The sequence below is a fragment of the Melanerpes formicivorus genome, unplaced genomic scaffold (genome assembly GCF_026170545.1).
Source record: "Melanerpes formicivorus ecotype bairdi unplaced genomic scaffold, bMelFor1.0.p_v2 SCAF_49, whole genome shotgun sequence".
NCBI classification, from domain to species: domain Eukaryota; kingdom Metazoa; phylum Chordata; class Aves; order Piciformes; family Picidae; genus Melanerpes; species Melanerpes formicivorus.
Genome location: NW_027142401.1, coordinates 2,837,434 through 2,859,304, shown reverse-complemented (window position 1 = coordinate 2,859,304; position 21,871 = coordinate 2,837,434). Strand labels below are relative to the sequence as shown.

General features: G+C 42.7%; 1 protein-coding gene across 1 annotated transcript in view; it reads right to left on the bottom strand.

Moving 5' to 3' along the window:
• AKAP6 (A-kinase anchoring protein 6) overlaps nucleotides 1–20,249 on the bottom strand; it is a 301,656-nt gene extending 281,407 nt beyond the window's left edge. The window contains exon 1 of the mRNA XM_068160348.1: nucleotides 20,175–20,249. The gene's annotated coding sequence lies outside the window, so the exon portion shown is untranslated. The remainder of the gene's footprint in view (nucleotides 1–20,174) is intronic.
• Between the last annotated feature and the right edge of the window lie 1,622 nt (nucleotides 20,250–21,871).

Genomic DNA, 21,871 nt, shown 5'->3' with positions numbered 1-21,871 from the left:
CCATTCTAGGTCTCTTCCAAGTGAATATTCTCTTCTGATTTAAATATCAACAAGAAGAAAGGTTGATAAATTATCTCTTGTTATTTTTTTCATATTTCTGAGAACAGAGAGTTAGTTTTTATTAAAATATCTGTAAGTCAATAACGTCTACTGGTTTAGATGAAAACTGTTCATATACTAAAGATTACAGCTAGTATTTCAGAAAGTTCATTGTTTATTTGGCAGCTCTCTACATCACACTATTTTCTTCTTTTCACCCAGAAAATAGGTTTAGTTCCTGATCCTCTCTGATAACTTCTGTAACACAGAGGAAGACAACATCATTCTGGGTGGTAATGAGATACAAATCACATTATCCCTAATTACAGATGGCTCCATCACTTTATTTTGTCAAAGACTGGCTTCAAAGGTTCACCAAAATCATCAAGAACTGTGCTGGAACTATTTCCCCTCTTTTTTGACATACAACTATGTATTAAGAATTTGCTCATTAATTGCAAGCTTATTGCCAAGAGAGTAAGTATACAGGCCTAAAAATCTTTGTAATGGGATATCCAGCATTTCACTGTTAGGCCAGACACATCTGGTCTAGCTTAGCAGTGACCTAAAATCATTACCATATGAAGGCTCCTTCCTAACTTATGCAAAATGAACCTCTTTAGTCCACTTTTTAAACTGAGGAAATAGCCACGTCACAAAAGGCCCATTAAAACATCCTGCAGAGTCTCCAAGGATTTTAAAAATGAGCTTGCTTAGCTGAAGTTAAATTTATTATTATGTTTTCAAACTGCTGCTTATTCATTTCCTGCATGCTGTAACCCTACTCAACAAGGCCATTAGATATATTTTGTTGCATAGCATGCTCTAAACTTCCATGACTTATTCCCAATATGACCAGAAATAGCTTATCATACCCATCAGGTGGCCACAGAGGAGTTTACAATAGTTGTGTTGACAGAAGCTGAAGAAGAGTAGGGTCCTGTGGAAACTTTAAGCAGCAGTTAACGTCTGACCTGCTTGGATCAGCTGTTACCTCATTCTGCCTCAGCTTGTTACAATCCACAGCAAACCCACTCACCTTGCAGGCACTCAGTTTCTCCCCTCTTTTGCTTGAGGTAGCTCTTACCAAACTCTTTCTCTTGGCTCTGTATCCCTTCTCTAATACTTTCACTTGATACTAGCTCAGAGAGCTGGGCTCCTCCCAGCATCTCCTTGCGCAGCAGGGTGCCCCAATATCACAACCATACCCTTCCTCTCAAGTCCTTTCCCTGTCTCTACAGGCATCCTAAAGAGATAATACTGACTCTGAAGAGATAGTATTGACTCCTTGTTTAGCACTCCCCACATATTTCTAGCAGCAGCAATCACTTCTTCAGGAAAGAAAATGAAAAATAGTAAATCCAACCTGTCTCAAAGCTGTGAAAGGAGCACCTAAGTGGGGCTGTTACAGGTTACAAACCTTTAACATCCTCTCACTTATCTGCCACACTCTTGGTACATTCCTTTATGGGCCTGCTCTCAGCCCCACAGTAACACCGTACATGTTAGTGGGTGTGGAGGAGATACTCAGGGCTTTTGTGCACATCTGTGCAAGACTTCACATGCTGCCTCTCTTTCTGACAACAATCACCATAGAAATGCACCACTAATAGCAAAACAGATCACAGTACCGTTGGGCTTATTCGCTTTTAGGATCTAGAAAGCCAGCTGACATCTACTGTACTTACTGTTGATTTCTCCAAAATTGGATTGAATTGGAGATTGGATTGGGCAGTGACTGGCTGGAAAGCAGCCCTGAGGAGAGAGACTTGGGGGTGCTGGTGGACAAAAAGCTCAACAGGAGCTCTCAATGTGCACTTGCAGCTGGAAAGCCAATCAGATCCTGGGCTGCATCAGGAGAAGTGTGGCCAGCAGGTCAAGGGAGGTGATCCTCCCCCTCTACTCAGCCCTGGTGAGACCCCACCTGCAGTACTGTGTCCAGTTCTGAAGCCCCTATTACAAGAGGGATATGAACATGCTGGAACGTGTCCAGAGAAGGGCCACAAGGATGATCAGAGGGCTGGAGCACCTCTCCTCTGAGGACAGACTGAAGGAGTTGGGGCTGTTCAGTCTGGAGAAGAGAAGGCTCCGAGGTGACCTCATTGTGGCCTTCCAGTATCTGAAGGGGGCCTACAGGAAGGGTGGGGAGGGACTTCTCAGGATCTCAGGTAGTGATAGGACTCGGGGGAATGGAATGAAGTTGGAGGTGGGGAGATTCAGGCTAGATGTGAGGAGGAGGTTCTTCACCATGAGAGTGGTGAAGCCCTGGAATGGGTTGTCCAGGGAGGTGGTTGAGGCCCTGTCCCTGGAGGTGTTTAAGCCCAGGCTGGATGAGGCTCTGGCCAGCTTGATCTAGTGTGGGGTGTCCCTGCCCATGGCAGGGGGGTTGGAACTAGATGATCCTTGTGGTCCCTTCCAACCCTGACTGATACTATGATACTAAGATTTAGCTGTGGGTCTTGACTCTAATGTTCTTAGTGCCTGTCTACTTTGTCACTATTATCTCTGCTTTGTCATTAAAAAGGACTTCATTCCCCAGAGCTATCATAAATAATTCCTTTAAATTCATGTTTGAAAATTTGCCTTCATGTTTTAGTTCAGAGAAATCACTATATGAATCTTCATTTCCTGTGCATTAAGTGTCTTATTCTCAGATTCAGTATTGGGAATTTTTCATATTTCAAACAAGAGCAAAGCCAAACCATCAAACCTCTAAGACAGCATCAAGCAGTCTCCACAGAAATGTGATTTAATTTTACTTTTTAATTTTACTTTCAGGACATGGAAATAGAATAGAACAGAACAGAATACAATAGAATTAACCAGGTTAGAAGAGACCTTCAAGATCATCACATCCAACCTATCATCCAACACCACCTAATCAACTAACCCATGCAACCAAGCACCCTCTCAAGTCTCCTCCTAAACACCTCCAGTGATGACAACTCCACTACCTCCCCAGGCAGCCCATTCCAATGGGTAATCTCTCTGGGAAGAATTTCTTCCTAACATCCAGCCTAAACCTCCCCTGGTGCAGCCTGAGACTGTGTCCTCTTGTTCTGGTACTGGTTGCCTGGGTAAAGAGACCAACCCCCACCTGGCTACAACCTCCCTTCAGGTAGTTGTAGAGAGTGATAAGGTCTGCCCTAAGCCTCTTCTTCTCCAGACCAAGCAACCCCAGCTCCCTCAGCCTCTCCTCATAGGGCTTGTCCTCCAAATTCCTCCCTAGCTTTGTTGCCCTTCTCTGGACACCTTCTAGCAAGTCAACATCCTTCCTAAACTGAGGGGCCCAGAACTGGACACAGTACTCAAGGTGTGGCCTAACCAGTGCTGAGTACAGGGGCGCAATGACCTCCCTGCTCCTGCTGGCCACACTCTTCCTGATCCAGGTCAAGATGTCATTGGCCTTCTTGGCCACCTGGGCACACTGCAGGCTCATGTTCAGCCTACCATCAACCAGTACCCCCAGGTCCCTCTCTGCCTGGCTGCTCTCTAGCCACTCTGACCCCAGCCTGTAGTACTGCATGGGGTTGCTGTGGCCAATGTGTAAGACCTGGCACTTGGATGTGTTCAATCTCATGCTGTTGGACTCTGCCCATCTGTCCAGCCTGTTGAGGTCCCTCTGCAGAGCTCTCCTACCCTCTAACAGATCAACACCTGCCCCCAACTTGGTGTCATTTGCAAACTTACTGATGATGGACTCAGTGCCCTCCTCCAGGTCATCAATAATGATATTGAACAGGATGGGGCCCAGCACTGATCCCTGGGGGGCACCACTAGTGACTTGCTGCCAGTTGGATGTGGCACCATTCACCACCACTCTCTGGGCACAGCCCTACTGCTGGCTTTTTGAAAAAATACATCTTTACAGCTCTTGCTGCATTCCTGAAAAAATTTGGCTTCTTTACCCCTTTCAAGCTATATTTTTTTATATTGCAGCCAGGATAAAGCACTTCCAATTTGTTTGGTTGTTACCATCTCTCAAGAAGGCAAAATATTATTGAAAAATCAATTTAACCCCCACCTGCATAGCATTACTGCTGCTCAGATTTTAATCAGCTTTGTAGCACAGACAAAAAATACTTCAGCAGCTCTGCAATACTGTAACAGCAACTTGAATTCCCCAGACAATACCAAAAATATTTTCATTGTTTGGCAGTAAATTCTAAAATCTTTGCAGTCTCAGAGGCCTTTTTCAAAGACATTTGCCTCTCAGATGAGACACACACATTTCAAATGGTTTTGCTCTTCCAAGAATTCGGCTTGGCTGTGTTCATTTTACCACACTTTCCTTGGGGAAATCACAGAACCAGAAAACAAAACCAAAAAGAAACCCAACCAAACAACACAACAGAAACAAAACCCACACAACACGGGAAGATACTGGGGCTGGAGCTCATTAATGACTCTAGTTAGGATTGGATAAGACCCACAGATTTATATTTCCATTAGAAGTGAAACATGAGAAGTTAGCAGGAGCAGAGTGAGGCTTGCACCAAGATCTAAACACCTCCTGAGGCAAGTTTCAGTGGCATGCCTGTAGTAGGTGCAGCAGAGAAATGATTGTGGAAGGAAAAAAGTGCTAAGGTAGCTTCAAGACTAGCCTTGTACTGGCGTTTCTGGGAAGCTCCAAGACATAACTTATAAGCATGCAATATTATCACAAGTAATAAGTAGACCAAACCCCACTCACTGTTGCTATGCTGCAGACCCTGCTCCACCTAGACTCCATGCTGCTCTTGACGGAATTCTGACAGTCTTCCTCCTTTGCATTGTAACAGCAATTACCTCACTGCAAATCCTGGGAGTCATTAAAATGGGCAGTGACTGGCTGGAAAATAGCCCTGAGGAGAGAGACTTGGGGGTGCTGGTGGACAAAAAGCTCAACATGAGCTCTCAGTGTGCACTTGCAGCCCACAAAGCCAATCAGATCCTGGGCTGCAGCAAGAGAAGTGTGGCTAGCAGGTCGAGGGAGGTGATCCTCCCCCTCTACTCAGCCCTGGTGAGACCCCACCTGGAGTACTGTGTCCAGTTCTGGAGCCCCTATTACAAGAGGGATATGGAGGTGCTGGAACGTGTCCAGAGAAGGGCCACAAGGATGATCAGAGGGCTGGAGCACCTCTCCTATGAGGACAGACTGAAGGAGTTGGGGCTGTTCAGTCTGCAGAAGAGAAGGCTCCGAGGTGACCTCATTGTGGCCTTCCAGTATCTGAAGGGGGCCTACAGGAAGGCTGGGGAAGGACTTCTCAGGATCTCAGGTAGTGACAGGACTAGGGGGGATGGAATGAAGCTGGAGGTGGGGAGATTCAGGCTAGATGTGAGGAGGAGGTTCTTCACCATGAGAGTGGTGAGACCCTGGAATGGGTTGTCCAGGGAGGTGGCCGAGGCCCCATCCCTGGGGGTGTTTAAGAGCAGGCTGGATGAGGCTCTGTCCAGCCTGATCTAGTGTGGGGTGTCCCTGCCCATGGCAGGGGGATTGGAACTAGATGATCCATGTGGTCCCTTCCAGCCCTGAATGAAACTATGAAACTATGAAAATGCCACCATGACTTTTTAGCTTCCTCACTCTTAGTAAAAGAGAGAGGCAGAAAGAGAGAGGCAGAAAGAGAGAGGCAGAAAGAGAGAGGCAGAAAGAGAGAGGCAGAAAGAGAGAGGCAGAAAGAGAGAGGCAGAAAGAGAGAGGCAGAAAGAGAGAGGCAGAAAGAGAGAGGCAGAAAGAGAGAGGCAGAAAGAGAGAGGCAGAAAGAGAGAGGCAGAAAGAGAGAGGCAGAAAGAGAGAGGCAGAAAGAGAGAGGCAGAAAGAGAGAGGCAGAAAGAGAGAGGCAGAAAGAGAGAGGCAGAAAGAGAGAGGCAGAAAGAGAGAGGCAGAAAGAGAGAGGCAGAAAGAGAGAGGCAGAAAGAGAGAGGCAGAAAGAGAGAGGCAGAAAGAGAGAGGCAGAAAGAGAGAGGCAGAAAGAGAGAGGCAGAAAGAGAGAGGCAGAAAGAGAGAGGCAGAAAGAGAGAGGCAGAAAGAGAGAGGCAGAAAGAGAGAGGCAGAAAGAGAGAGGCAGAAAGAGAGAGGCAGAAAGAGAGAGGCAGAAAGAGAGAGGCAGAAAGAGAGAGGCAGAAAGAGAGAGGCAGAAAGAGAGAGGCAGAAAGAGAGAGGCAGAAAGAGAGAGGCAGAAAGAGAGAGGCAGAAAGAGAGAGGCAGAAAGACAAAAAGAAAGAAGAAAAAAATGACAAACAAATCCCAACCAAGCTAAAAACAACACCCAACAACCAATTCACTCTCAGAAGCTCACATTTTAGAATAATAGAATAGAATAAACCAGGTTGGAAAAGACCTTCAAGATCATCGCGTCCAACCTATCATCCAACACCACCTAATCAACTAAACCATGGCACCAAGCACCCTGTCAAGTCTCCTCCTGTTTATGGGGTTTCCAAAATCAGATTTTCCTTGCTGTATTTTTGTGTGTTCTGAATTTGTTTCTTGGAGTCAGAGATGAGCTAGTCACATGAATGCTTAGATATGCTCCATTTCCACTCCCATACATCTACTTCTCTAATCTCTTTAAGATTAAGGAACAACATGTTTTATTCCCTTAATAAAGGCTATTACTTGTACTGCATTGCTACCCAGAAAGTCTAATAGCGTATGATTGATAATAACAGGGAAACATTACTGTGCTTTCTTCTGGTCCTGGTATCAGAATTACTAACAGAGTCATAAATTTTGTATCAGATGGCTGGTAATCTGACCTGCATCTAGATCTTTGCCAGCCTTCTCAAGAGTCATTGAACAGAATTTTGCTTGCTGTTGAAGCACTGCCTATACCATCCCATTCGAATCTAACTTACATTCTGTCATGTCTTAGAAGAGATTCTTAAAATGCTGCAAACAAACTGTAGCAAATTATGCCTGATAGAACAACTCAGTCTGAAGGGCTTTATTTATTATAAACAATGCAACTATCACAGTATCACCAAGGTTGGAAGAGACCTCGAGGATCATCGAGTCCAACCTATCAACACAGAACCCATGACTAGACCATGGCACCAAGTGCCACGTCCAATCTCCTCTTGAACGCCTCCAGGGATGGTGACTCCACCACCTCCCTGGGCAGCACATTCCAATGACAAATGACTCGCTCAGTGAAGAACTTTCTCCTCACCTCGAGTCTAAACCTCCCTGATTGCCTGGGAGAAAAGGCCAACCCCTTCCTGGCTACAACCACCTTTCGGGTAGTTGTAGAGGGCAATGAGGTCACCCCTGAGCCTCCTCTTCTCCAGGCTAAACAATCCCAGCTCCCTCAGCCTCTCCTCATAGGGCTTGTGCTCAAGGCCTCTCCCCAGCCTTGTTGCCCTTCTCTGGACACATTCAAGTGTCTCAATGTCCTTCTTAAACTAAGGGGCCCAGAACTGGACACAGTACTCAAGGTGCAGCCTAACCAATGCAGAGTCCAGGGGCCCAATGACTTCCCTGCTCCTGCTGGCCACACTATTCCTAATGCAGGCTACTCACAGCGGTTTAGCTTGCAAGAAATCATTGTGGCAATAGTGTATTCCTGAGTAATTTGGTTCTGTTTGAAGGTCTTGCAGGATTACTTGAGACAATTTTCAGAAGGCAATTTGAACCATTTCCAATGTATACATTGTGCATTCCAGTTGCCTAGTCATTCTCTAGTCTTTGTTAAACACGAGCAAACGCATTTCCATTTTGGCAAATAACAATCTATGAAGTTAGATTGAAAATATAGGTAATTAAACCTCAAATGCTTGTTTACAATTTGCCTGCTCCCAGGGTACATTTCTGTGTGAAGTTTAAGCTGTAGATGTAAATATGTCTGCTTTTGGTTTTAAGAGAAGAGCCCCAACTTTTGCTTATGCTGCAGCTAGCAGGTAAGAAACATCGGTGAGGAGCGCTTAAAAAGAGTCTTATGCCACAGATCATATTTTCCCTACTTCCAGTAAAATGCTTTGAAAGGATTCAATAAATTGCTCTGAATCCTGGCCCAGGAGATAACCACCTCTAAGTATTCAATAGCTCCAGAATTTTTTTTCCCATTAAAGGGTTTAATCTACCAAAATAATTCTTTTCTCAGCTCCTCGCAAGGCAAAGTGAAAAGTTGGAATTGCTTTCACTAGGCTGTCAGGATATGTGATTTTGCTGATCAAGGATCTTAAAAGTACCTGATACTAATCAGTGCAAGACAGGCTAATTGTAATCCCTGAGGCCTTCTCCAGTCTAGGAAAATATTGCTAAAAAAAAACCATAATAAAATAAACACTTATGAGCCCTGCCAAAGTGGTGTTTGTCCTCGCTATCAAATTTTACTTTCAGAGTGACTCATTTTCAGGTCGGATGTAGAGGGGAGAAATAACATTTCATAGTCTGAAGGTTTGTCAAGGTTCTTTACAACCTCTGCCTTCCTTCTGGTTCTCTTATACCAGTGAAAGCCCCAGACAAATCAAATCATGTTTCTCAAAACCTTCTTTTATCTTCATGTATTTGATTATGCCACGGTGGTCCAGAAGCTGAATTTATTAAGGATTAGTCAAAATCATGAGGTGCCAGGTAGCTTATAAGACCAGCACAAAAATTCCCCATCCATACTCCATCAACAACTAACATCCAGTAAAACCACAGAGAAGTACACAATTCATTTTAAAAGTCATTTAAGAAAGTTCGAGAGAATATGCTGCTGGGTTTTTTCCTGCTTGACAAACCTTATCTTCTACAAGAGGACCCACTCCATGGATGAAGGAAAGGCTATGGATGTGATTTACCTCAATGTTAGTAAAGCCTTTGAGACTGTCTCCCACAGCATCCTCCTGGGAGAAACTGGCTGCTCATGACTTGGATAGGTGAACACTTCACTGGGTAAAAACCTGGCTGGATGGCTGGCGCCAGAGAGCGGTGGTGAATGGAACTGGATCTAGCTGAATCTGAATGAGGCTGGTCACTAGAGGCATTTCCCCAGGGCTCGGCATTGGGGCCAGTTCTCTTTAATATTATCAATAATGCATGTAAGGGAATTGAGTGGTCCCTCAGTAAGTTTGCAGATGGTTGATCTGCTTGAAGGTCAGAAGGCTCTACAGACTGGATTAATGGGTTGAGGCCTGTTGTATGAGATTGCACAAAGCCAAGTGCCAGATGCTGCACGTGGGTCACAACAACCCCAAACAATGCTCTACAGGGTTGGGGAAGAGTGGCTGGAAAGCTGCCCAGAAGAGAAAGACCGTGAGGTGTTGATCAACAGCTATATGAATGTGAGCCAGCAGTGTGCCCACATGACCAAGAAGGCCACCAGCATCCTGGCCTGTACCAGGGAGAGTGTGGTAAGCAGGACCAGGAAGTGATGGTCTCCCTGTACTCAGCACTGGTGAGCCACACCTTGAGTACCATGTTTGGTTTGGGGGCCTTCACTACAAGAAGACATTGAACTGCTGGAGCAAGTCCAAAGAAGGGCAACTAAGCTGGTGAAAGGTCTGGAAACCAGGTCTTCTGAGGAACATCTGAGAGAACTATGGTCATTTAGTCTGAAGAAGAAGAGGCTGAGGGAAGACCCTAATGTTCTCTACAACTGCCTGAATGAAGGTTGTTGTGAGGTGAGTTTTGGTCTCTTCCCTCTAATAACAAGTGATAAGACAAGAATAAATGGCCTCAAGTTGCACCAGGGGAGGTTTAGGTTGGGTATTGGAAGAAGCTTCCTCACTTCTTCACTGAAAGGGTTTTCAAACACTGGAACAGGCTCCCCATGGAGGAATCCCCATCACTGGAGGTGGTTGAAAGACACATAGATGTGATGTTAAAGGGATATGGTTTGGCAAGAGACTCGGTAGAGTTAGAAAATGGTTGGACTTGATGATCTTAAAGGTCTTTTCCAATTGAAGTATAGAATCATAGAATTGTTTCAAGTATATCTAACACTAATTTTGAGTTTAGCATAGCAGCTTTTGTTATGTGCCTATTATACACAATCCTTTTAATATTTTTTTTAACAATTCCTAGGATGAATATAGGAAGGAGACTCTAATTTATATTTGGAATCAGAAAACAACACAGGTTAACTCTGGGAGCTACTTTTGATGACTCACAAGGTGCCTGCCTTGTCATGCTCCTCTTCCTGAAATATCAGCACAGGAACTGGAAATACATAACCTTAGCTCACTTGACTCTTAACAGCTGTTCTGGTTTCTACAAGTATTTATTAGATTGGAAAGACCACTGTCTCCAGAATCCAGGGGTCTGCCCAGTTGAGATCAGATGTTAGCCCTGTCTAACTTACATCTCATTTTAATGCACATCATGTCATTAGGTAGTTTGGGTCATTTAATCTCTGGATTAAATCCAGGCTAAAAAAGGTTTCAGGAAGATAAAAAATAGGTGCTTTAATGGATCAGCAATGCCTGAGAAAACAGCCTTTTGTAGAATAATTCTTATGAAGTTCTAATTGTGGAAAGGAGCCCTTTAAGGTCATGCAAAGTCATGGTTTCCCAAAAATGAAACATTTCTTTCACAGCAGAATGGCATGCTCTTGCTGCCTCGAGCTTCACAGACCAGGTGTTGCTGCCTCTGTCTATATGGAAATCACTTTGACTCAGTCAGCAGATATCTGCCTGGTCTTTTCATACAGAACTGTAGATGTAAGCTTCTATTTTCAATGAGGCAGGCTCAGTTCAGCACACACTATATAAAAATGCAAGTTTTCTCTTGAAAACTAAGTTTTCTGTACATTTGGTAAGTCTTCTACTTTGCAATCCTTTACCCAAGGACAAAAATTCCAAACGCTGGTTCCTTCCATTAGGTTCTTACATTTCATTTGCAGTGCCCACATCTGTCTTTTATTCAGCAGTGTTCCCTTGTACCATTCTCTCTAGCATCTGTTACTGTCTTGCCTGTATATATGTGTATGTCTGTAAGGTTTAATTGACAGAGTTGCCATCTGGCTCTTACACAGAGTACTTTGCAAATGGGGTCGGTATCATATCCATGTGTCACAGGTGATGAACAAGGGGACTGTTTAATATCAGAGCCAGAAGCAGTTTCTAGGTCTCCTTGATTCAAGTATCACAGGCTGCTGCTCAAGGCTACTTTTTTTGTAGTTCATCACTTTCTGACCAGTTCTTACTCATTTTACACTAAAATGCAGACTCATGAAGTCCTCATACTAGTTTTGCCACATATTCATGACAAACACAGGAGGGAGAACACATAAGATCACAGATCTTTACCTCAAATAAATACTAAGTACTAGTGTCCTACATAACTCACCATTCAGGCTCTCAATGGGCCAACAAACATTTCTCCATACTGCTCACAAAAACAAACAACAGAGGGGGATTTATCCCCCTCCACAAAAGTGACTTTAAATGTTATAACAAACAAAAAGTATCACATAGCTGAGACCAGCAAATCAAACTGAAGTTCTGCTCAAATTCAAAATGATAGAATGAATCTGAACAAAAGTAATCAAAGTTTTCTGCATCATTCACAGGAATACAAAAATCCTGTCACTCCACTGATTTAAAGATTTCATCTGAAAAGCTATGGCATAGAAAACAAGGGCCAGGCAATTAGAGCCTTAAAATTGCTTTCTTCTGAAAGAGCAACCATCATTGCTCCTGACAGACTATCCCCAAACCCTGCACAAAGCATATTTAGACTCCACCTTCTCCAGATACAAGGAAACTCTAAACACCCTAATGATTTCCCGAGGTATCTGAGCATACTGTTATCCAAAACTGAACTGGGCTGTTATTGTAAGTGACCTAGTAAAATACTAGCTTGAAGTTTTGAGAAGAAACAAGACTAGATGTCACATCAAGGATCTGTAAAATAGACCCTGCATATTTTAACAGCTGACCCTTAAAATGGCAGCTCACATATCTGCTGTGTCATTGCCTTAGCAACACAGAGTAGATGTGCTAAAATCTGACAGCAGCCTTTTCTAGATGTAGCTATGAGCTTTGGGTGGGGTTTTTTTGTGGCAATCAAGAGCTGATGTATTATCCTAACAAAACACAGTATTTTTTAGGAGACTAGCAGCGCAGCTTCAAATAAAGGAAGGATACACACTTCCTAGTACAGGTCAGTGAATTAGCTTCCTCAGCAGGAAAAGCTGCTTCTAAACACAATTTAAAACACTTGAAAATTGTAAACAGCCTAGAGTAGCTAAAAGCAGTAGCTTTGAAAAATGCCCTGATTTGAAAACATTCTCAATAGACCCTAGTTATTCTATCAGTATTACTCAGCTCTGAAGTGCAGGGGGTTTTGACCAAAAAACTGTGTGGAGAAAAATCGTTCATCAGTTTTGTCATTGCTGACTAGTATTTTATTTGGCCTTCTTCAAGGCTTGTCTTGCAATATCAGCTTAAGAACAATCTTACATGGCCCTCAGATGTGACAATATCTGCCTTCTTTCTTTTAGGTTTACATTGACTGTGCAAGTTCTAGCAAATATCTGTCAAAACTCCTGTGTTTCTTGGGAAAAAAAGGCAAGAATGCAATAGAAGTCACTTGTTCAGCATCGTTTCTTGGTGGGATCAGTTATAAGCACCTATGGTTGCACTTTGTAGTGCAAACTAGGCATTTATCTTTACTTTCCTGTCTGATGAGCCTAATAATTCAGCAGGCAGTGACCTGTGTGACCTAGTCTAGGCGATCCTGCCCTGGCAGAGGGGCTGGACTAGATGATCTTTCGGGGTCCCTAATGTTCTGTGTGAATACACTGTCACAGCAAACTGTCCAAAGATAAGTATTTATCTCCCAATAGAAGAAACACTGTTTGAAACATTCTAAACCAGATGCCTATTTATAGAAAAGAAAACAAACAAGCAAGCCACCATACAAACAAACAAACAGAGAAGCACAAAGAACTTTTGCTTTCAGTTACCAACTAAGTCTATAAAGGTCCAGCTTCCAGCAACCAAGGTATAGATTTTTGATATTTGTTTAATTTTAAACAGTACAGTCAAGGTTTGTTCAAAGAAGGTTGGCAAGCAGATCCTCCTCTTGTGAAAGCATGAAACCTTCCCAAGATCATTGTGTTAAGTTGCAGCCTAATATAGGATGGGATGGGATGGGACGGGACAGAACCGAACCAGGTTAGAAGAGACCTTCAAGATCATCACGTCCAACCCATCAACCAATCCAACCCACCTAAACAACTAACCCACGGCACCAAGCACCCTTCAAGATCGTCGTGTCCAACTTATCATCCAACAACACCTAATCAACTAAACCATGCAGCCAAGCACCCCATCAAGTCTCCTCCTGAACACCTCCAATGACAGCGACTCCACCACCTCCCCAGGCAGCCCATTCCAATGGGCAATCACTCTCTCTGTATAGAACTTCTTCCTAACATCCAGCCTAAACCTCCCCTGGCACAGCCTGAGACTGTGTCCTCTTGTTCTGGTACTGGCTGCCTGGGAGAAGAGACCAACCTCCGCCTGTCTACAACCTCCCTTCAGGTAATTGTAGAGAGTGATAAAGTCACCCCTGAGTCTCCTCCTCTCCAGGCTAAGCAACCCCAGCTCCCTCAGTCTCTCCTCATAGGGCTTGTGTTCCAAACCCCTCACCAACTTTGTTGCCCTTCTCTGGACTCATTCAACCACGTATGTAGTATGTATGTAACAACCATGTTTTGCCTTAAATCCCTTGCAAGTTCATGGATCTCCACTTTATCCAATACAAACAACAACCTCTGAAAACAAACACAGAAGCATATATAGGAAAGTATGAAGAGAGACTAAAGATTATATTCTTTTTTAAGTACTAAGATTATAATCTTTTTCAAGTATTTAGAATAAACTTTATTTATTTAGAATAAACCAAACCAGGTTGGAAGAGGCCTTCAAGATCATCGCAAGCCTCACAAGTTTTCTGTATGTAACATTTCATTAACCAATTTTTTAGAGACTGTCTGGAGGAAATACAACTTTTACTTTTTTTAACCAAGGGATTTAAATAAGAAAAGAATAGCCACTTGATAGTAGAGAGCAATTACAGACATAACATTCAGGAACAGAAAGCTGGAAAGATCAAGTAAGATGCAGAGGAAGTCAACACATGATAGGATTGAGCAGGAGTTGAGAACAAGGAAAGAAAGTCTAACATAGCATGCAAGGAGGAGTTAGGGTAGTTAAGTGGAATACATTTAAACATTGACTCAGCTACAAACTTTTAGTCTAGGGAGAAAATGTTGCATGAATGATATGAGGAAGATCACAGTATCACAGTATAAATCAGGCTGGAAAGGACCTCGAGGATCATCGAGTCCAACCTATCAACACAGACCTCATGACTAGACCATGGCACCAAGTGCCACGTCCAATCCCCTCTTGAACGCCTCCAGGAATGGTGACTCAACCACCTCCCTGGGCAGCACATTCCAATGCCGAATGACTCGCTCAGTGAAGAACTTTCTTCTCACCCCGAGTCTAAACCTCCCCTGGTGCAGCTTGAGACTGTGTCCCCTTGTTCTGGTGCTGGTTGCCTGGGAGAAGAGGCCAACCCCTTCCTGGCTACAACCACCCTTCAGGTAGTTGTAGAGGGCAATGAGGTCTCCCCTGAGCCTCCTCTTCTCCAGGCTAAGCAACCCCAGCTCCCTCAGCCTCTCCTCATAGGGCTTGTGTTCAAGGCCTCTCACCAGCCTTGTTGCCCTTCTCTGGACACGTTCAAGTGTTTCGATGTCCTTCTTAAACTGAGGGGCCCAGAACTGGACACAGAACTCAAGGTGCAGCCTAACCAATGCAGAGTACAGGGGCACAATGACTTCCCTGCTCCTGCTGGCCACACTATTCCTAATGCAGGCCAGAAGGAGAGGGGACTTGGTTTATATTCCATATATGCCTCCTTCGCTTTATCCAGACATCAAGGTGATAAACAATTAATGCTATCTTTGGATGGTTCATGACGCAACTTCACGTCGGCATCCTAATCCTGGAACTAGGACAGCACTGAGCTTACAAGACAGTCTCTACATGATGAGTCTTGAAAGAAATTGCAAACATAATAGATACACAGTTAGACTGGAAACGGAGCTAATTACTGTAGTTGGGTGCTTCCTCACCTAGAAGCTAGGACTTCTTTTAGCACAATATAGTGCTGATGTCTTTTCAAGTATGTCAGCTCCCCTAAGACAGCTGTACCATGGGGACTGGGAAATCTATTTCAAAGAGCTATTTCATCAGAAATCACTATCACTTGAAAGATCTCTGCCAAAAGGAGAGCACATTTCAGATATGTGCTTAGTATACCTGGTCTCTATGAAAAAGTAATTGGACTTGCTGCACCAGCAGTCCTTGTGGCCAGGCCTTTCTGTGCTCACAAAAGCCCTGACTGCTGCACAGAGGATCCTGTGGTTCTTGTACAACATCTTTATACTCCCTCATCCAATCGGCCCTCCAAAGAGCTGACTACCTGCTCTGGGTGCTCTAAATAGCTCCAGATGCCATTTAGCTGGTGTGCTGGGTTATACCTATCCTTGGGGAGGAGGATGATTGCGAGAGCCCTGCTTCCCCCAGGGGACAAAAGAAACCTGATCCAGGTGGACTTGGCTTCCCCCAAGGCCATCCAAATCTGGTTTTTTACATTTTCCTATTCATCCTCATTCCTTACCCTTGTAAACCTTCTCTGTTATTGCTATATATATATATATATTGTTAAAAAATTTACTTCTACTTCCAAACTGACTCCAGATTATTTTTGGTAGATCAAACTTCAGTTAAGGCTCAAACCACCACATGTGGCAAAACTAAGAAAGTGTCACCGCAATTTACAGTGCTCATCCTCCACCTTTAACGCTGAGGCCAGTACTCTCCATGGGACACTGATTATCTTCCTGGCTGGAGAACACAAACTATCTTCACTTCCAATTGCCAAAGATGACATTCACTTAGTGGGTGAGAGAAAGTCCCTCCTTGCCCAACACCAGGATTGAATACTGGACAGGAAGCAGGAGGTGACAGCGTTTTGGCCAAGGCTGCTAGGGTAAGCCTGTACCTGACACATGCCATGAGACTGGAGAGTTCACACAAAGCAGGGAACATTCCTGGCTTTAACCATCCTGTCTGAAAGTGCCAAGATATTAACTGCACAGAGTTGAGTCTTTTGACCTTGGAGGGATGAAAAGCTGAGTCAGCCTTGCTAGGATTCAAAGTATCCACAGTCCAGATATTTGAAACCTGTACTTCAACTACAGAAGTGGAAAGGAAGAGGTATCTGCATTTTTTTTCTCTTTATTCTCCATCCCTTTTCCTCAGGAAGCAAAGCTTTTCTGAAGGCATTTTAAAACTAAGAAACCTTTTTCTTCAAGAAAGCACATTTTGATACTCTTAAAATGTGATTTTTCTACACACATATATATAGATATGTGGCACGGCTATTCATGTACTTAAAACTATTATGAATTTAACAAAGCAACTAAAGAGTTTATATTACACACAGGTTTGATTTGATAGATGCAAAGAGGGATGTGGAGCTTTTATTTTCAAATCAAAAGAAAATATTGAATAGAAAACTGAATATGAGACAGAAGATACTCCATGGGCCTTTGTACAAGAGAACTGATTAACCACTGTATGTGCCCACTCAGCAAACCAGGCACAGGGATCCTGTAAACCCTGACAAACCAGAAGATGTCTATGGTATAAACTTGCTAGGGTTGGGAACGTAGCTGAGGTCTCCCTTCCATGCAGAAGCTGAGAAACCCAGCATGCATTGCCTGTTCAGGAGAGTTCTGAATCATCACAGTGATGTCATATATGGTTGCCACTTCCATCCACTGTACACCCAGATCCCTCATTGCATAAAGCAGCAATCTAGACCCCTGGCTCTCCATCCAGGTCACCTTCCTGCAGCAGAAAAGACCTGGCCTAGGCTAGGTGACTTGTGGTAGGGGTAACATACAACTTTTCTTACTTTCTGCAGGTAGAATCTGCTTTAATGACAGGCTATTATAATTAAAGGGGCAAACTAAAAGCACCTTTCCCCCCTGCAGTCCACAAAATTCAAGCTAACTAACTGCAAGATCATTTCTTTAAGTTACCTTTGCATTCATGTCTCTTTAATTTTATCCTAAGAATACCAGTATAATGTCTCATTATGGAATGAACAGACAATTCATTTTATAGCACAGGCCATACTTACAATATGAAATACAAATATACTAATTCAGCAGGCAAATACAATGCCTTTTAATACATCCTTTTCTTTTTCCTTTTAAATACCACTCTGGAACTTCAGACATTCTGGCTGACTGTGGCCCTTCCTGAAGCTAACAGCATTCAGCATGGATCAGAAAAACAAACAAAACAAAACACATCACAAAAACAAACCCCAAACAAACAAAACCCCCCAAAAAAACAAGCCCAGAATTTTGTCATTCTTTATTGCATGATGCAGCACTGATTTTTACTGAAGGGTGCAAGTAAATTAAGTCATGGTATAGGATTCTTTATTTGTTATTTTTAATTCCTCAATTAGCTTGAAGAAAATATTTCACCAGAGTTTTGGAAATGCCACCAGTTCTAACCAATGCCTCAGGCCTCCCTGACATTCCAGGGATAAGTTATTGAACATAGGTCCAATCCAGACTTGTTGGGAGTGGGAGGGACAGGATACCCACCCACTACTGTTGTTCTACTGCAATATGACCTACAGAAAATGAAGTCTTGAGCACAGAGTTGCTTTAACTTCTCTTTAGAGAAGAAAGAAGGTTTTCTTCTATTGAGGACACATGCTGATTCCCTCTGAGTAGGCTTTGCATTGTCATATGCTGGCAATAAATAAAACCACCACAGTGTTTACATCGCACAAACCTCCACTGCTGGAGTCAGGTTTTGTCATCAACTCCTACAGCTGTTTTGGAGGAACCTTGCTATGTAGGAATTAATTAATTGATGATATAATAAATTCCTGTAGAGGAAAGATTAAACAGTGACATCCTTTCAGTTTGCTAGCACATGCCATCTTCACTTCAGTATGAAACCACAAATACAGAAGAACTCTAGCCTCCAGACTGGAGACAAGTAGCTCCATTATTAGTGGGTGTTTCCCAGTGCTGTGAGAAGTGTGGAACAGTGGGTATAAAATAAAGGGTAAAATAAAAAACTATTTAAAAACAAATATCTGCATTCTCATTATTAGGCAAAAAAAAATAGAAGTCTGTACTGGGGGCTTCACAGCAGATCATCTGTCCTTTTCCTCCAAGATTTTCCCTCATTTTTAACTCTAGTCTGAGGAATTCTAGAGATAACCAAATCACTTGCAAAATCTAACAAAATACATAATTGTTAATAAAGACATACTCTTTCAACCAAATGTGTCTCACATCTACCCCTTATTAACTGCTACTTGATGGCCCCAAAAGCTGCAAGTAGAAAGCATTACTCACCAGCTTTCTTCACATCTCTAATTCTGGCACTAGCCAGACATCAGCTGTCCCACCCTCCCTCTCATCCTCCTGCTAACTCATACCTTCCGAGTTTGCCTGGTGAGAGCACAGCAAGCACAGGAGATCACTACTTTCATACTGTAAAACCCCTTACAAATAAATAGAGCAGCATCATTCTACTGTTCCCTTACAAGCATCTGCTTTGTGTTTTGCAGTAGGGGAAGAAAAAATCCAAACAAATAAATACACACAACAAAAGTACCCAGAGCATGCTGAGGGAAAAAAAAAAGGCATGATGCAGTACAGACTCCCTAATTAAGATATAGGAGCTCCATCCCAGCTTATGCCAGACAAGGCCATCTCACGCCTTCCCTATGAAGCACAGCTACACCTCGTTATATTTACTACTCTATACTTTACCAAGTATAAGGGACTAAACCCCACCATAAGTATAGACCATCCTTACAAGATTCGTGGCTGGTGTTTCTGTTTGCTGCACTTTTGAAATATAAACTACACAGGGAGAACAGAGCCAGAGACCACTCCCTAATTCCTAGTGGACATATTGATCAATTAAAATGACATGTGTCTGGTCTTTTCTTTCCTTCTAACAGCAAGCAGCTGAAAGACTGAGTCTTTTAAACATGCAAAATCAAGCAATTAAGATTCTTGCGTAGCATCCAACAAGATTAACTTGAAGTTAAGCAAAATTAGGCTGGCCTCCAGAAGCAAGACCTTAATACAGACTAAACAAATGCTGGACAGTGTAAAGAACTGCTAGATATCATATAGACATGATTATAGCCAGCACAATAAGTATAAAGGATATATATTTTCTGCCCATGATAGATGTGGTGGCCTTTATAATTATTCTTATTACTGTATGTTTCATAGCACAGCCCTTCAGAAAGCTTAAAGCTTCCAACTACACCTTTTACTGCAGTTACATTGGGGAGGGGGGAAGGGAGGGGGGGAAAAGGCAAAAGAAAACCCAAAAAGCACAGCTTATTTTCCTTCCAGTAAAAGATAAGCTCTAAAATTCACTACATTCAAATCACTGTTAAAAAAAAGACCAACAGCCTTAACAACAGATTGAAAGTCAAACAGGAAGAAAGCTGAAAGCTATTGTATTTCAAAATACCTGGTTATTGTTTGACAATTATAGCAATTTTTTTGCCTTTAATAAAGAATAGCAACAGAAACACAACCGTACCGAACCATGGTTTAAATCAATACTGTTCCAGCTGCTTGTTCAGCACCGCTTTGCAGAGTATTTTCTGTGCTATCATGCTATGCAAGGCCAATGACAGCAAATAGGTGATATTCATGCTATTGAAATTAAACAGGTTAAAAGCAGAGCCACATAAATTTGGACGGCTTAAATAAAGAGACAGGGAAAGGAATGAGCTCTGTTTATGGCATTAAAATTGAAGACAGCTATTCTTTCCATTTCAGCAAATCAGACTGGAGCAACTTTGAATTGGACAGAGAAATCTAAATATATTCTCCTCCAACCTCCAGGGTATTATCAGAAATGCAAAGACAAACCTAAAACATTCAGACTGAATGCACCTGCTGTAGGCCTTTGTGTTAGCCTGTCTGCCTGAAAAATAATATTTAGGCGTGCAACATCTTTCCTCAAAAGGATTTTCACAAGGCAAACCCCACACAACACCTTACATTAGGAGAACCTCATAAAGCAAGGGAAAAAATAACGGTGCAATTAAGAGCGGCGCAGCGTTTTGCACTTACCATGTCCCGTTCAAATCATCCTCGTTTGATGTTTACGGCACATCTGTAAGATGCAATACTAGGAGGTGCCTTGTGTGACCTGCTGCATGATGCTGTGACATCAGTTCAGATGATGCAGCTCATTATGGGAAAGGCTCCTGTTGCCACGGCAACCGAGATGTGATACGAATCCTTACTGCATTTCCAGGGGAGCCCGAGACAATATGGAAGCCCTTTAAAGAAACAAGACAAAACGCAAGCAGGCTTTTAAACTCCTGTGCCATAGGTTTCACTAGCCATGTCCAAGTATATATCTGTTATTAAGAAACATTTTAGGCACATCATTTCTGGGTGGTGAGACAGGACTGAAATATATGAGCTGTAATTTTTCATATTTTTTTTTAATATTTAAAACTTAGCATCCTGCCTGCCAATTTAAGAACAAATTCTGTAAGTCAGATTTGGTTATCATGTGAGGAAACTTTCCTGAAACAGTCAGCAGTATGGTTTTAAGAGGAGGGCTGCAAATACAATAGTTATTGAATAGTAAGTTAAGAAAGATATATATATATATATATATATTTTTTTTACCCTGCCCCACCCTGCTCCTTCATTCAAATCTGTCTTTGACAAGCAAATTCTTGTTGCTAGGGAGAAACCTTTGATACTTCAAAATGAGAGGATTTCACACTGTTGAAGGAATGACAATGAGTTTATTAAAGAAAAAAGCTCTTTATCTCTTTATTCACAAGAGGGTAAAGAAGTTTCTAGCCAACCAAGGAAAAATCTCCTTATCATTTTTTAACTGTGGGGCAACCTGCACTACCATCTGCATGCTGAGTAGCCTGGCTTTCATCTGCCCATCAGGCAGACAGATGAGTGAGGACTTTGAAAGCTGTGGGCAAGCTGCATGCCAGCTGGGCCGTGCTGCTGCTAGCCTCCACCTCCCAGGTATGCTGGGAAGTCCAGCAAAGAGGAGAGTCTGACCTCACAAGCTACCTGAGGGTCTAGGACTGGAGGCTGAGCCTACAGATCTTATCTTTGGATTTGGGAGTCTGCTCACCACCTCTGTTTACAGCAACAATGAGAAGCAAGGGCTATGTGAATAAGTACTAAAGGAGCTGTCTGGAAATTAAAATTCACAACCGAAGAAGCACCAGCACATTTTTGGCCACTCGCCAGTTGTATTTGGATGAGAAAAGTCTCTGGCAAGACCTGCTTTCCTTAGCCATGAAAATCCTTTTCTACATGGTGGGGAAAAAAGTACACAAAAGGCTAGACCCCATACACTTGATATTCTGAAGCCCAGGGTAAAACAAAAGCCCAACTTAAACCAAGAAAGAAGCCTCAATGCCTTGAAGACATCCAATAAATATGAGTGCCACTGTCTAAAAACATTCATTCCAGTAGACCGCAGCCTCTGAGCAAAACTCTTGATGTTTGATTTCAGAGGAAATCAGGAAATATTTATATCCTCTTACCCATAACCCACCTTTGAAAGAAAGAAAGAGACAGAAAGAAAGAGACAGAAAGAAAGAGACAGAAAGAAAGAGACAGAAAGAAAGAGACAGAAAGAAAGAGACAGAAAGAAAGAGACAGAAAGAAAGAGACAGAAAGAAAGAGACAGAAAGAAAGAGACAGAAAGAAAGAGACAGAAAGAAAGAGACAGAAAGAAAGAGACAGAAAGAAAGAGACAGAAAGAAAGAGACAGAAAGAAA